The sequence below is a fragment of the Ambystoma mexicanum genome, chromosome 9 (genome assembly GCF_040938575.1).
Source record: "Ambystoma mexicanum isolate Mex_15411 chromosome 9, UKY_AmexF1_1, whole genome shotgun sequence".
Classification (NCBI taxonomy): Eukaryota; Metazoa; Chordata; class Amphibia; order Caudata; family Ambystomatidae; genus Ambystoma; species Ambystoma mexicanum.
This window is the reverse complement of record NC_090931.1, coordinates 1248641652-1248657747: the sequence shown is the minus strand read 5'-3', so window position 1 is coordinate 1248657747 and position 16096 is coordinate 1248641652. Positions and strand designations below refer to the sequence as shown.

Below are 16096 nucleotides of genomic sequence, written 5' to 3'. Positions count from 1 at the left end.
TTTGCAATGTTTGAATCATGGGCCTGGGGAACGCCAAACACCTCATTTAAGTTGACAAACAAGTGCTGAGGGCAGCAGTGTGTTGGAGCGCCCATGGAAGCAGTGGAGGCCAATGTGAAAGCAATCAAGAGGAGTCACTTTTACCCAACACTGACTTGAATGCTCTTCTTACACCTCTCCGGCTGCCCACGGGTTACACGTGTGGAATGCAGTCACCCTGTAGTCCTGTGGAATCTGCCTGCCTTTAGCAGGTGATAAACCGGCAGATTCCAAAATAATGCATTGGTCTGACATGCTGTTGTAAAAAGGTGGTTTTGGTGGAGTAGGAATCAAAGGCAGGATTGTACATGGAACATCCGCTCCACATCCCACTCTGCCTCCAAAAACGTAGAAATCCCAGAGTGTGAAAAATAGTTGTTACGGCCTAACACTTTTCCTTCTGTCTTTACCGCCATTTTCACACTCCGCAGGATGGGAAAATTAGCTCCCACAGTGTTTTGAACCATAAATGAACAAGCACACTTCTCAAAATGGGCCGCGAGTGGTGGATGCAAGTGGAGTTACAGATGTCATCAGTGAGAGGAAGGTCTTTGGTTATGGGAAGTGTGCAGATCAGGAAAGATGGACGAGAACCCCTCACAGCAGCACAGGCTCTCAGCTCCTTATGGCCTCTTGGCACAAGGGGCAACATATCACTGCAGTAGTGGGGGATGAGTTTGGTGGTGTTCTTCTTTTGCATCTGGCCAAGTGACCATGGTCACACCGACATCTTTGAATGCCAACGGAATGCACGTTTACTGACCCAAGCTACGTGAAGCGCTTGGAATGACCAGATATAAAACGGCATATTTGTTAAGCAAACAGGAACACACAGAACAATCAGACAGTTTAAAGAAGTTATATATATATATTTTTTTTTTGGCAAAGGTATTTCGTTATTCTTTTACTGAGCCCCTGACCTCGTACAACCCATTAATTTCTCACTCGTGTGCAGCTAAGGTCCTGCATGCGCAATGCAGACAATGCAATTTCACACGCAACCTATTCCTAGTGACGTGGTGCAGCTCTTTAGTGCATTTTACATATACCTTCCTCACTATAACTAAATCAATTATGTATGTAAACTTTGTGACCAATAGTGCCGCGCTGTCAGACAGGCGACGGCCTAAAGAACAGCACAACAGCAGTTTTTCAAGTACTTGTTATTTGCATTTTTCATAACTGTAATTTTGCAACACAGACATCCCCTTCTCATTTGGTCACCCACAGTCTCTACTCTACTCTGACAATCAAAAGTTCTACACATCGTTTTCAGATTGTTTGACACTTGAGTTTTTCCAGCTCATTTTGGGATGTAATGCAATCGTGACCATTTGAGATAATTATAGCTCGCATCCGTCCTTCGCCTGGAATATTTCAGATTTATATCAAAATAACTGGGTCGGGATCTGGCAAAACGATACATTGGGAATGTTTTTTTAGTGTATTCACAGTTTGGTGCCTTCTGCTTTCTAAGCTTCCAAGCATGACAATGAGAAAATAAATTGAAAAATACACCAGGTGGAAAAAGGATACCAAGGATGAGTCTGTCGCTGTATATTTCCGAACCAGTAAATCTGAACGTTTCCTTACCAGAATATAAAACTGTAAAGCAATTTTATTTTGAACGTAATGGATATATGATACATTTTAATTGCAATGTACTGCCCAGAAAGTATAGCTAAACTACGAAGACGTGAACAGCGTCATTGTACCGCATGGCTTTTAAAGCTAAAGCACATTGTATCTCTCCAGCCCTGAAATCTCTCCAGTGGCTCCCGGTGGCTGCAAGGATCAAGTCCAAAACCCTCTGCATTGTCCACAAGGCTTTCTGCGTCCGGGGACCACACTACATCCAACTCTCCCTTCCTAAGATTTCCTTCTCGAGCCCTCCGCTCATCCACCTCCAACTCTCTGAGGATCATACCCTTCTCCAGGCTGTGAGTTGGGGGTAAATCTCTGTCCCCAGCTGGTGCCTCCCTCTGGAACATCCTCCCTACCATTCTCAAACTTGAGCAGGACCAGGTCAGGTTCCGGAAGCAGCTCAAGACCTTCCTTTTCGCTTCTGCTTACTCTCTCTCTCTCTCTCTGCTGCAGATGTTCTTGTTTGCTGCACTAACTGGTTACCTGGCCTCCCCCTGAACCTTATGGGGATCAGGCTCCTCCACGACCAGCGGCCCAATGCACTGGCTCGAGGCCTACCAAGCACTAGGGACTATGGGCCTCATTACGAGTCCGGCGGTAACCGTGCCAGAAATTCCGGCAGGTTACCACCGGACTCGTATTACCATTCCACCTCCGTGATTGCCAGAATCACTGGGGCATTACAAACCCGGTGATCCAGTAATTCCGGAGGCGGAATTCTGTTAATACCAATTCCCATGGAGTCCGATAGCACTCCATGGGAATGGGGAAGTGGAAACACTGGCACCATGCTGTAATGGTGCTGGTGTTTCCATGTCCGCCTGCAGGCGGGGTGGTGTTAAACCCGCCAGGTCAGACCTGGTGGGAGTGACACCTCCCGCATGCAGGGCTCTTAATCAGCCGGTCCGGAAAGAACAGTGGTGGCAGATTTACCACCACTGTTCTTTCCGGACCGGCTGACTCGTAATGAGGCCCTATATCTGCAACCCTGCAGTCCCCTGACTCTTTGCACTTACTTAGAACTGGCCACCCTGGCGGCTCTTACTTGAGATTTGTTTATTGCACTCTCTGTTTCCCTCCCCCTGCAACTTCTTCTGTTCCTTCCCCCTGCACTTCCATGATCTGAATGACACAAGGCCTAGTAAGATCGTTTCTTTTGTCCTCCTTTTGTCTGCCCTTCCTTGTCTTGTCACACCTAGAAACACTTATGTACATGACTTATATCATATATCACATCACTCAGCAGTGAATCACTTAATGAGTTCAGAAAGTGGTCAGAAAACGCAAGGCAGAGTTATGAGCCTGCTTAATGCCAAACAAGTAAACACATGGTTGTAAGTTCCACTTAATAAACTTGTGCAGGGAATAAAATAGCAGCTGCTCCCCTCAGATGCCATTACTTGCAAATGTTGATTTTATCCAGCGATTGTCTATCAATACCGAAGTGAGAAAGGATAGCAAATTGCATACTGAGCCTCTGCTTTAACATAACATTGGGCAATGACGAAGGGATGACCTTGTCAGAGCACCCACTGAAAAGCTCACACACACAATGATTATAAACTAACTACATTTTTGGTATGATATGAATTGAAATCCATCAGAAATGTTCTTTTCGCAAATGCTGTAACCTTGTGACGAAATGACGTCTGGCCTGGAGGAGTACGAGGGTGAGTAGTGGCTACTCTGCCCTCAAACTGCTATAAACAAAGAGTGATCCGAATCATAAAGGTAAAACAGGCACAGTTAAGAAATATACCTCCTTCCCCTCTTGTGGTAATGTGGTCCGAGGGAAGGCTATGAGCGCTGTGAATGTTATTCAGTAGCAACCCAAACATCAATAGTACAACAGTCCTAAATAATGGGGTTTCCAAATCAAGGTTCTATAATAATAAACATACTTTAATTAAACACATCATCGTCAAAAGTAACTAAATACTACACAAAACACAACTCTGAGGAAAGATCAATGAATATGTATAGATAGAAAGATGTAGCACTCTGGGTAATGAATCAAGAGTGTAAGGCAGTTAAAGACCACAATGTTTGCAAAGAGGATGTGTTCTGGTGGGATGTAAGTGACCTACACAGTCTCTAGGCCTCAAAGGACGATCAAGCGGGTAGTTAGGAGTCAATAATACCTTCTGCTTTTCTTGATGATTCAATGAAGTCAAACAAGGCCTCTTGGTGCTTTGTGTGCAGTTTAACGGGGGTTGAGTGCCACAGTGGTGTGGTTCTACAGAGGAATGGGTTTAGCAGGAGCTTGTTGCATTATGAATGCAGTGCTTGAAGAAGGGTGGATCATGAGGGCCACCAGGGTTGGTTCGACAGTCAGTTTGACTGCGAAGATGCTGGTGTCTGGATGCACAGTCCAGGTTGAACAGTTTCATGCAATTTCGCGGAGTCCTTTTAAATTACTATGAAGATAGTCATTTAAAGATGCTGATGGGACGAGTAGCATTTTGAAGGTGGCAGATGCAATAAAGAGCCTGTAGTGCAAACTGATGCAACAACGTGCTCAGCTAACATGGTGTGGCTGCAAACAGTTTTGAATGTGCAGTTCAATGGGTTGGGTACAGCAGTCATGTTGTTCTAGATGGGGAGTGGATGATGAACAGAGGTCGAATTTAAGCTTCTCTGATATGGTAATGATATGATATGACAGGTTGTTTATAACACACTTAATACCCAGAGGTTTTTAAGCGTGGACCCGGGGACCAAACCTCTGTGGCTCCATTTCATCTTGCTTCCAAGGCGGGCACCTTTTTGCTGAGCTATCCTCAAGATTCAAAGGCAGTGTTCAAAGTGTGGATTGTGAGGGCCACGAGGATCAGTTCAACAGTCAGTTTAATGCGAAGAGGCTGGTGACTGGATGTGCAGTTCTATTAGAGCAGCTCTAGGCTGGAATTCAAAGGTTGCAGTTAGAAGGATCTCCCAGAGTCTGGTTGACTGTTAATGAGGATTGGCATGAGTATGCTGGCAGTTCAAAGACAGTGGGTGCAATGATGAGCTTCAAGTTCGAGCTGGGACAATGACACACTCAGCTAATGTGGTGTGGTGGCGAACAATTTTGAAAGTGCAGTTCAGAGGTTCAAAGAGTGGGTGAGTTCCAAAGGCTGCTACAGAGGGTCCTGATGGTTCTATGCAGTTGAACGGGCCTGCATCACCATTTTAATTAGCTTAATGGTGAAAGCACAGGGATCCTGGATGCCGTGCCTCTCAGTTGCTGAGAGTCTCAATCACAATCCAGGTTCTCAGTGATAAATATTAGTGCTTGTTCTCATGCTCCCTTAAGGGAGGCATACTCACATCTGCAGGTATCCCTCTCCTTGGAGAGGTCCTGGGTACAGTTTTGGCTTGTAGAAAGGCAGATCTTGTCCCAACAGCTGCTCTCCCCCAATGGTTCCTTCATGGGGATGGGTAAGGGTGCAGAACTTGTCTCTGTTTAAGACACTCAGTCTTCATATCACTGGCAGATGACTTTGGAGAGATCACCTCTCAGAACAGGGGTTCAATACATTCTTCCACAGGTTTTTGTTCAAGAGTGAATTCAAGAAGTAGTGGGGACCCTATCTTTTTAAAACACATGCTCACAGGTGATTTGACTACATCTAGCCTGCTTTAGGGGTCCAATACCTTGTTCTTACTTTGCCTTCTGACATCAAACCAAAATTGTTTTGTGCTGCAAGTAGTGGAGTAGAAAGGAAGGAAAGAGAGGCAGAGATACAAGATGGTGGAGCCTTCCGCCAGATGTAAAGAGCTCCATCCCTTTACACTGATTTTGGATAAACGGTCCTACTGGTGTGCAGTAACCTGGTGTGAGGCTATGCCTTATATGAATGGGTGTGTCCTTTGAATCCTGTTCCCAGGACAGCTTTCTGTGGAGTAGCTGTCTCTGAGAGGAGTGTGTTACCTGCCCTCACAAGGAACAAAGAACAGCAACCTCCAAGGCTATGTTCTCGCTAGCTGTCACAAGGACAGCAGGTCAGGGTGAGAATAAACAAATACCTTCCAAAGCTGAATTGGCAGAAAGGGCTGAGACATGTTTGAACTCAAATTGATGGAGTTTGGATAACAATGAGAGATGTTGGCTACCATGCATGCACTCACCACTGTTGTGTCCAAATAAAGGACTACCACAATATTTTTTTATAATGTATTCTATAGATATAGATAAAAGCATCAAGCATACAAAGTTTCTTGCTCAGAATATTTGAGCAAGGAACTTCTACGCTTGATGCTTTGAAATTCAAAAGATAGAATGTTTTTATATCTTCTACATTGTCTGAAACTGTGTAATCCAACATAACATACCTAAAAAAAAGGAGCACCCATGTGGATTTCACAACAGGGTTTCAGAACCAACTAATTAGAGGTGGAAAAAGTATACAGCATCGAAAGTGGACAATTATTTATATGAAAGAATTAAAGGTATTGTAGGAGGTTTTGTCATATTGGGGCAAATTCGGGATTCGACGGTATTTTTTTACCATGATATTTTGGTGGTACACTGGTGGTAAACTGGCCTTACATTTAGAGATAGTTTAGTATTACCCTATTCTGATGATAATATAATGTTAGTTTGTGTTGGTGGTAATTTGAGTGGTATCTTACTTTGTGGTATTTTCAGAAATACCTAATTTCAGGACTCACTTTTCTCAAACCCTTCTCACTCTTGGCTAAACACATTGGTAAATGAAAGGACATATTTCCCTCCTTTCTGTCCATTTCTATTTGAGAAACCTTACCCATCACCCCATGTTCAGAGGTCATTTGGAGTGTTGCCACTGTTTGCTATACCATCCGGGGATCATCAGAGTTCATACTGCAATTCTCCAACTGAATATGCGTATAAACATCACCTGATAAATTGTCATTTTCTAATTCTGGGCATTTGTTGGTATTTGGCATGATACCAGTCTTTTTAATTTCTTCACCCATTTCGACATTAAACATACCACTGTCAAAAGATAACTGTTTCCCCTACACGATCTCTCTACAGGTCCTACATAGTCGATTTGTAAATCCGACCATTGAAGAGTTAAACCTCTTTTGATTAATGGAGCTCTATGTATTGTTAAAGCAGGTTTAAATTGTGCACAATCCAGGTACCCCCTGGTATATAAATCCATATCCTGGGACATGTGTGGCCGGTAAGCATAATCTTTCAGTATCTCTAATGTTTTTTGTGAACCTCTATATCCTGCAGTTATCGCATTATGTGCATGGTGTAACATTAGCCCTCTGAATGAAAGAGGTACCACCCACTGTATCTGCCCTATTATGGATTCCCTGATCATCAGACCATCCTGTAACTTCATTCATTTTTTGTTCTTTAATAACACTCTCAACTCCTCTTTTCCTGTACAATCATTTTCAGTTAAAGGATTTTGTTCAGGGTCCATCAAATGATTATAATAGACCCCCAATACAGGGTTATCTGTTGGTGCCTTAATCAGATCATGATCTGGTGCATCATAACTCCATTGCACTATGGGCTGTTCAACTTCTTTTGGAGCTTTAGAGTGTGTAATTGCATCTATTTGTATTTCACCAATCAAGTGTTCAATGGGCAACAATTCTCCCATAACAGCCCCAATCTTGGCCAATTCATCTGCCCTCTCATTTCCCTCCTTATCCTCTCCTGGTGTTTTCAAATGACCATGAATGTTCCTCCAGTATACTGTTAAATCATTTTCTGACACTAATTTGTCTATAGCTTGAATCATTTTCCCATGTTTAAGGGGCTTCTGTTATATGTGAGCATGCCTCTTGCTTTCCAGCCAGGCAAATATTCTACAAAGCTATTTCGTGCATAATCAGAATCAGTCATCAGGACAATTTCACTGAATTTGTTATCAACTGCAGTAGTCATTGCTTTTTAAATGGCTGCTAACTCTGCTACATGGCTACTGCTAGCCCCAATTCTCATTCCTATACTAGGAATATCCTCACATCTCAATCAGACATTTCCTATCCCTGACACCAACTGTTTATTGCTGTCATTTTCAATGTGAAAGGTGCATCCATCGACATACACAATTGGCAATTCCTTGCATGTATTTTCATCAAAGGCTTTGTGTGGTGATTGTACAAACTCCTGTAAACTGGACTCCACCTCTACCTCATCTGATATACACTCAGGTGCACAGTCATGTTGATCTGCCAACCATTGAGCAATTGGGCTCTTTTTATTCTGGTCATATCTCACTTCTACAGGAAAACCCTGCAATGCCAATGTCCATGAAGTAATTCTGGACTGTGCTAGATTGCCTGATCTAATCCTTTTACTCTGTAAAAACTGCAATGGTTGATGATTTGTCTCAATGATCACTATTTCCCCTTGAACAATGGGACAAAAATGTTGCAATGCCCATACGGTGGTCAGAAGAGCCATTTCACATTCACTGAATTTAGTCTCAACCTGAGAAAATGGCTTACTTTCATAAGCAATAGTTTTATGGTTCAAATCATGTTTTTAAGATAACACTGCTGACCTACACTGCTCAGAGAATCCTATTTCTATAAAGAAATCTGTGTTCTTTATGGGATAGGACAAGCATGATGCCTTTATAAGACATTCCTCCAATTAGCAACTGCCTCAGATTGCTCCTTTTCCCATTTCTAGGGCGTGCTCAGATCTAATAGTTTAGTCAATGGTTGAGTGATTTCAGCATAATTTACAATACATTTCCTGTTATATCTCGTCATTCCTAATAAACTTTTTAAACCTTTCATGTTTCTAGGATCTTTCAACTTCTGTATGGCCTCCACTTTTTTCTTTTGTGAATCAAACCCATGTTCAGTTACTTCATGGCCTAAAATATTTACCTTTTTCATGCACCATTGGGCTTCCTGTAAAGATACTTTGGCACCCACCTTTTGCAATTGGTCAAGTACATGTCTAATTTCATCAAAATGACTTTTTAAGTCTTCATTTTTTATCAGGACATCATCTCTATAAACTATGGTCCCTCTTTCCGCTGCATCTGGCATAGCTTTTCTCAAAAATATGTCAAATTCGCTCCCACTATTGACATACCCAAATGGTGTTCTGGACCAAGCGTATTGTTTGTTTGTTTGTTTGTTTGTTTGTTTTTATTATTTATAATGCGCGAACGTACCCAAGGGTATCAGGGCGCAGCCTTTACAAGAATTCTCAAAGCTTGGTTACAATACACAAGGAGCATACATAATACACAAATAGGTACATAAATGTTACATAAATGTTATATACAATATATACAAAACAACAGTAAGGCCGGCGGGCCGTAATGCAATATACAGGTAAGCAAGAGGCAAACGTGGTTACAATGTATGCGTGTGGCACTGGACACTGCCAGGTCTTAGTGGGTTTCCTGTTTCAGCCAGGAGACCAACTTGGAGCGGAAGGTCTGGTAGGGCAGGTCTACTCTGAGGTTTGGAGGCAGGGAATTCCAAAACTTGGCAGCTTTTACCGGGAAGCTGTTGCCTCCGATGGTGGCCCGTTTGTAGTAGGGGACAGATAAACAATCTTTGTATGCAGTTCTGATGGGTCTTGAGGAGGATTGTTTGTGGAACCTGTTGGTCAGGTAGGTTGGGGCTGCGTTGTTAAGGGATTTGTGGGTGAGAGATGCCGTTTTTAAGAGAATTTTGTCGCTGGTGGAGAGCCAATTGTTCTGTTGGCTGGATCCTGTGATGTGTTCTCTTCTAGAGATGCCCAGAGCAGCTCTGAGAGCATTGTTCTGAAGGGTTTGCAGTTTATTAGTGGTAGCCTTAGTGGAACCTAGGTAGAGGGCATTACAATAGTCAAGGCGAGACAATATGAGGGCTCTGGCGAGTGTCAGGCAGCTCGTCTCCGACAGGAAAGGTTTGGCAGCACGGATTAATTTACATGTGTAAGCCGTGGAAGATGCAAGGGAGCTCACTTGTCTTTTAAAGGAGAGAATGGAGTCTAGATAGAAACCCAATGTTTTGACCTCCTGTCCAACTTTGATGTTATTCCCGTCAATCATGAAGGAGTTATAAGCCGGGTCAAGTTTCTTTAGGCTAATTGTAGTGCCTAAGATGATGAGTTCTGTTTTATCATCATTCAGGCATAGTCCGTGAGTAGCCATCCATGCCTGGATGATGATGTACACCCTATTTAGCAAGGCCAAATCCTTTCCATAATCTCCTGAAAGCGGAAGGAGGATCTGAGTATCATCTGCATAGTTAGTGTAGGTGATACCGAGATGGTCCAAATCATCGAAAAGGGGCTTGGTAAATATGTTGTATAATGTGGGGGAGACACAAGAGCCCTGGGGAACACCGCAAGTGATGGGTATAGGGTCTGCTGCCGCCGTGGGAGAGAAAACCCTCATGGTCCTACCGTTAAGGAAGGATGTGATCCAGGTGATGGCCATGCTGGAGAAATGAGCAGAAGTGTGGAGGTGTGAGCAAAGGACAGTGTGATCAACCAGATCGAAGGCTGCAGATAAGTCAAGGAGGAGGAGTAGGGCAGCTTGCCCATTGTCTCTAAGCGAGTCGATCTGCACTTTCAAGTCAATAAGGGCGGTTTCAGTCCCGTGTTGGGGACGGAATCCAGATTGTCTAGAGCCTAAGAGGTTGTGTTCTTCCAGGTGCTTCTGAATTTGTACATAGGCAACCTTGTCTAGAATTTTTAGTAGAAAGGGAACAGTAGTTATGGGACGGTAGTTAGTGGGTGTAGCTGGGTCAAGTGTGGGTTTTTTCAGTAGAGGTAGTACCCAGGATTGTTTTAAGTTAGTAGGGATGGAGCCAGTGGCAAAGGAAGCATTGATCAGTTTTGTAATGAAAGGGGAGAGGTCGCGGGCAGCATCTTTGATGAGCTGTGCAGGGCATAGATCACCCTGGCAATTGGATGGTTTCAGGGACAGGATAATTTTTTCGACTTCCAATATGTTGACTTTGGCAAATTGGAAGCGGGCTAGGTCAGTGGGCATGGGCTTGTCCGGAATTTTTGGGTTGAAGGTGTCATTAAGGGATGTTCTTTTGCTGGTGATTTTACTTTGAAGAGTCGCAATCTTGTTTGCTAGGGCACTTTGAATTTCTGAGCACCAGGTTTTATCTTTGGTGCACGTGTCAGGGGGTGCTATGGGGGTTTCTATTTCTTTAAGGATGGAGAAGAGTTCTTTCATGTTAGATTTGGCTTGGGATATACGAGAGTCAAAGGAGACTCGTTTGGCCAGGTAAATTTCTTTTTTGTAAAGTGCAGCTATTTTGGAGAGTTTTAGTTTGTTAGAGACTGAAGGGGATTTTTTCCATGTGGCCTCGCAGTTTCTTTTTTGCTGTCTTAGTTTTTTGAGGAATGGTGTGTACCATTTGTTAAGGTGCTTTTTCGGTTTACTGGATCTCAATTTGAGGGGGGGCGATGCGGTCCAGTGAGGTGGCCATAATCTTGTTATATTCTTCAACCAGAGACTCAGGGTCCAGGTTATCAGGAAGTGAGTTGAGTGTAGGGAGTAGGTTAGGGATAAGTCTTTCAGCTGTCATGCTCTTCTTGTTTCTAGTGAGAGTGGGTGGGGCCTTAATGGTGGGCGGGGGTGGAGGTCTATTAGTAGAGAGCATGAATGATACCAAGTGGTGGTCAGTCCAGACTTGAGGTGAGATATTAGTGATGTTCACTAGGCAATTATGGTCGGCAACCCAGTCAAGTGTTCTGCCTTTCGTATGTGTGGGTGTTATACATCTTTGCGTGAAGCCTAATTCAGTGAGAGTATTAGCTATGGTACTAGCGGGATGGTCTTCTAGGTCATTGTAGCCTAAGTTGAAATCTCCTAAAGTGAGAACTTGAGTAGAGCTTTTGAGGTTGCTGGATAGGATGGAATTAAGGTCTTCATCGAAGGTGCCAATGGGGCCTGGCGGGCGGTAGATCAAGTAGATGTTAAGAGTTTGGGAGTTAGTAAGTGGTATTTTGACTGCTAGTGATTCGCAAGAGAGGACATCGGTTGAAGTAGCTAGTCTCATGGTAAGACTGCACTTATGGATGAAGGCGACACCACCTCCTCTAGAATTAGGGCGGTCTTGTCTCAGGATAGAGTAGTTGTCTGGGACTGCCAGCATAAGCATGTGGCCTGCAGCTGGGTGTAGCCAGGTCTCAGTGATGGCGAGGAAGTCAAGGTCTTCGGTAAGGATTAAGTCTGCAATTTCTGTAGCATGAGCTACTAACGATCTGGCATTGATCAAGGCTCCCTTGATATTAGGGCTACCTGTGTTTTTAGAAGTAGTGGCTATGTTGTTTGAAGTAGTAGTATGGCGCTTGTCTTGTGTAGGTTTAGGGGGACCCTGGTTGCGGGGGTTCTGAGGGGTTTGTAATGGGATACTGGTTTGTGTAGAGGTATTTGGTCTCGGTGGCAGTGTTCGAGAATTTTGTGTAGTAGGCAGTGAGCGAGCAAGGGGTTCATGGATTTTAGCTAGTCTAGCTCTAAGTCCTGAATTCCTTTCTGTAGTGGAGCGAGGGTGATTAAGTCCTAAGTATCTTTCTGTAGTGGTGTAGGGGTGACTGGAAGGTGGCAGTGCCTGAAAGTCGTTTGAATCTAAGTATGGTGCTTGGTTATTAAGCCTGGGTGAGGCTGGCGTTTTGGGTAGGCGAGGAGCCATCTTGGTCGGAAAGGCGGTGTTGAGGCTGATCAGGAAGTAGGTCAGCAAGATAGAGGTGAGTAAACACATGCTAAATGGTGGGGTCGAGGGAGTTATGGAGCGATTGGATGATACCTGAGTTAGGATAGCCCTAGATAATGGTAGTTGATAAAGCTGTGATGCCAGGGGCAGCCTAGATTAGAAGTATAGGGCAGAGTTACTGATAATACATTGAATAACACCTGGGAGGTAAAACAGCTGGGGCAGGATAATTGTAAGGCACGTAAGGGCTAAATGCATTAGGCCCAACTAGGCTATTACAGTGTAAAAACACACAGGCTAGATGAAAATGTGGCGCAGAGCATATGGACTAGTTAATACAGTAATACACACAGGCTAGATGCAATTGTGGCGCGGGGCCCAACTAGGCTAGTACAGTGTAAAAACACACAGGCTAGATGCAAATGTGGCGCAGAGCATTTGGACTAGTTAATACAGTAATACACACAGGCTAGATGCAATTGTGGCGCGAGGCCCAACTAGGCTAGTACAGTGTAAAAACACACAGGCTAGATGAAAATGTGGCGCAGAGCATATGGACTAGTTAATACAGTAATACACACAGGCTAGATGCAAATGTGGCGCGGGGCCCAACTAGGCTAGTACAGTGTAAAAACACACAGGCTAGATGCAAATGTGGCGCGGGGCCCAACTAGGCTAGTACAGTGTAAAAACACACAGGCTAGATGCAAATGTGGCAGTGGTGTAATGAGTGAAGCCCCGTCGCTCGTGGGCGAGGTAGGGCTTCCAAGCCCGAGCTTGTGAAAAGTACGTGTGCTACTTACAGTATGTAAACGCCTATTTGCCAAAAGATGAAGCAGTTGAATAAGGGTATGCACAGTGCGTGAGCATTTAGTGGTGATCGGTTAACAGGCAGTATGATGCGGAGCGGATTTAGTTGAAAGAGAAAAACATCAGATCGAGACTTAGCGGGGTATGTCCAAATTGTGAGTGGGCATATAGTCTTTATAGTGGAGCAGTTTGCAGGTTACCTTATATGGAAGCAGTTCAAGACGCGCAGGGGGCCTGGCAGACGGCAGACACGGCACGTAACAGGCATGAAACAGGCACTAGCCTTGTTTCTGTGGGCCTTGGAGGAGGTGGGCCGGCTTCGCCTGCCGGTGCCCAATCAGTAGGAAAAAGGGCTTGGCAGCCTATCAGGATGCAGTGCCTGGTTCTAGTTAGGCACTGGGGGCACACAAAGGAGTGCGGGCGGCCATCTTGAAGCGCCTTGGTACCTCGTGTACCGCAGTGGCTTTAAGGTGCTGTGGCAGATATTTTTCGGCATAAAAGACGGTTCGGCAAGCTGTTCCGCATTCCGTTTGCAGCGATCCAACAGCTGCTAAAAGTGGATGAAGAAAACGGACGATTTTCGTGGGGAGCGCATCCGATGTCAGCGCTTACCTCGATGCTCAGGGGTGGCAAGAACTTCAAGCTGGGGGCCCGCTGCTCCGGCAGAGGCGGATCCGTGACCTGGAGCTCCTGCTCCTAGGCTGGGTGGAGGGGAATGGATCCAGGCATGAAACAGGCACTAGCCTTGTTTCTGTGGGCCTTGGAGGAGGTGGGCCGGCTTCGCCTGCCGGTGCCCAATCAGTAGGAAAAAGGGCTTGGCAGCCTATCAGGATGCGGTGCCTGGTTCTAGTTAGGCACTGGGGGCACACAAAGGAGTGCGGGCGGCCATCTTGAAGCGCCTTGGTACCTCGTGTACCGCAGTGGCTTTAAGGTGCTGTGGCAGATATTTTTCGGCATAAAAGACGGTTCGGCAAGCTGTTCCGCATTCCGTTTGCAGCGATCCAACAGCTGCTAAAAGTGGATGATGAAAACGGACGATTTTCGTGGGGAGCGCATCCGATGTCAGCGCTTACCTCGATGCTCAGGGGTGGCAAGAACTTCAAGCTGGGGGCCCGCTGCTCCGGCAGAGGCGGATCCGTGACCTGGAGCTCCTGCTCCTAGGCTGGGTTTTATCAAAACAAAATGCAAATAAATTCTGAATGTCTACTGCCAATGGCACACACCAGTACCCAGATGTAATATCTAATGTGTTAAATACCTTTGACCCATGCACCTGAGCAAGGCCTTGATCAAGAAATGGCAGCAGCCATCTAGACACTGGCACTCTTACTTAATTCCCTCAGGTCTGCACACAGACGCCATTGACCATTTGGCTTTAATACACCCAAAATGGCAGTGTTGGAGGTACTATGAATGGGTCTGGTAATTCCCCTAAACTCCAGGTTCTTAATTATCTCTGCCAATGACTCCAAACATGCCAATGGCAATCGATATTGGTGCACAAATACTGGATTACTACCACACACCTCTGGTAATGTGGCAACATGTAAATCAGTTAGGCTGCACTCATATGCGTCTTTGGCAAAAACATCCTTAAATTCCATAAATATTTTTCTCAATTCATTCTTATCTTCTTCGCTCTTACAGGCATCTGCTAACAGAATCTGTTCCTCTATCATTTTAGAAAATTCTGGGAAATCCTCATATCAGCCTCCAATTCAATGTTCCCGATTTCCTGTTTCATTTTCATTTAAATCAAATAATATACAATTCTCTTAGTGAGAGCACATTGTCTCGTTAGAATCATAAGGGTACACAGACTGAATTTTGAACATCCCTTTGGGTTGAGAATCCAGGTACTCTGGCAAGACACCCTGTACGTTTACATATCTCTCAGGGATATTTCCAATTACCATATTGTTGAAATCTGCAGAATAATGTGATTTTTGTATTGCCATTCCTAGCAAGGAATTCTCTTCTAAATGAACATCTTGATATCCTCTATCATCCACCATGATTTTGACGGACCCCTCCCCAATATCTACCAATGGGGTAAATTTGTTATCCAGCCCTTGCTGTTTCGTGGATTCATTCAAGCACACAAATGCATCAGAATCATTAATTTGCTGTCCAGTTAGCAACCTGCTTGGTGAATGCAGGAATAGTAATATCCTTCTTCACCTGTAGTCCAATTGTATATGGCACCAATTGTGCACAATGATAAGCCTTTCTTTTGTCTTCAAATTCGGGTGCAGGTCCGCCTAGCCAAGACCATACTTTTTGGTTAAGGAAATCTAACACCATGCACAACCTGTGCATGATATCATTGCCCAGATAAAAATCATTTTGTGTTCCACTCACTAACCACACATTGTGGTAAATGTTTTTTTGTCCAACATTAATCTTTAGCATGCACCTTCATGTGGTTCGATTTTCAAAATCTGGATTGTCCAATCCAGAGATGTATTTGTTTTTAATTCTAAACTTCGGGATCTCCTCCCTTTCCATTATTCTCTGCAGCAATTTCTCATTAACAAAACCCCTTTCCTGTTCAAGTGCGAAAGTGGCTTCTATCATTTTAGAATCAACATTTATACCAATATTAATCCATGGCTGTTCATCTTCCATATGTATTTCAGCAAGAGTGGTGATTTGTTTTTCTGTGTCTGCTTTAGGGATGGTGTTCTGTTTGCACTTCTTTTTTAATTAGAAGTGCAATGTGTATTCATCTATTTCAGTTTGACATTTAGTCCTAGGATCCAAATAAATCTGCACAGATTGTTTTTCTTTTTCACTTTGCGTTTTGTCCTGACACATCAAAATAACGGTGACACTAGGCACACAGCTATTCTGGAGGTACACATCCACTGCATCATTCGATTTGGCGACAGTATGGCATTCATTTAAGCTGCTGTTTTGTGACTTTATTTTCTTAGACTGTAATGGTTTTTTGGTTAAAGACCACAGAACCCCATTTACCCCA

At 44.2% G+C, this 16096-nt stretch overlaps 1 protein-coding gene across 2 annotated transcripts in view; it reads right to left on the bottom strand.

The window, feature by feature from the left end:
• Positions 1-16096, bottom strand: part of DPP10 (dipeptidyl peptidase like 10) — a 1813461-nt gene that overhangs the window by 484847 nt on the left and 1312518 nt on the right. The gene's annotated exons all lie outside the window — the stretch shown is intronic.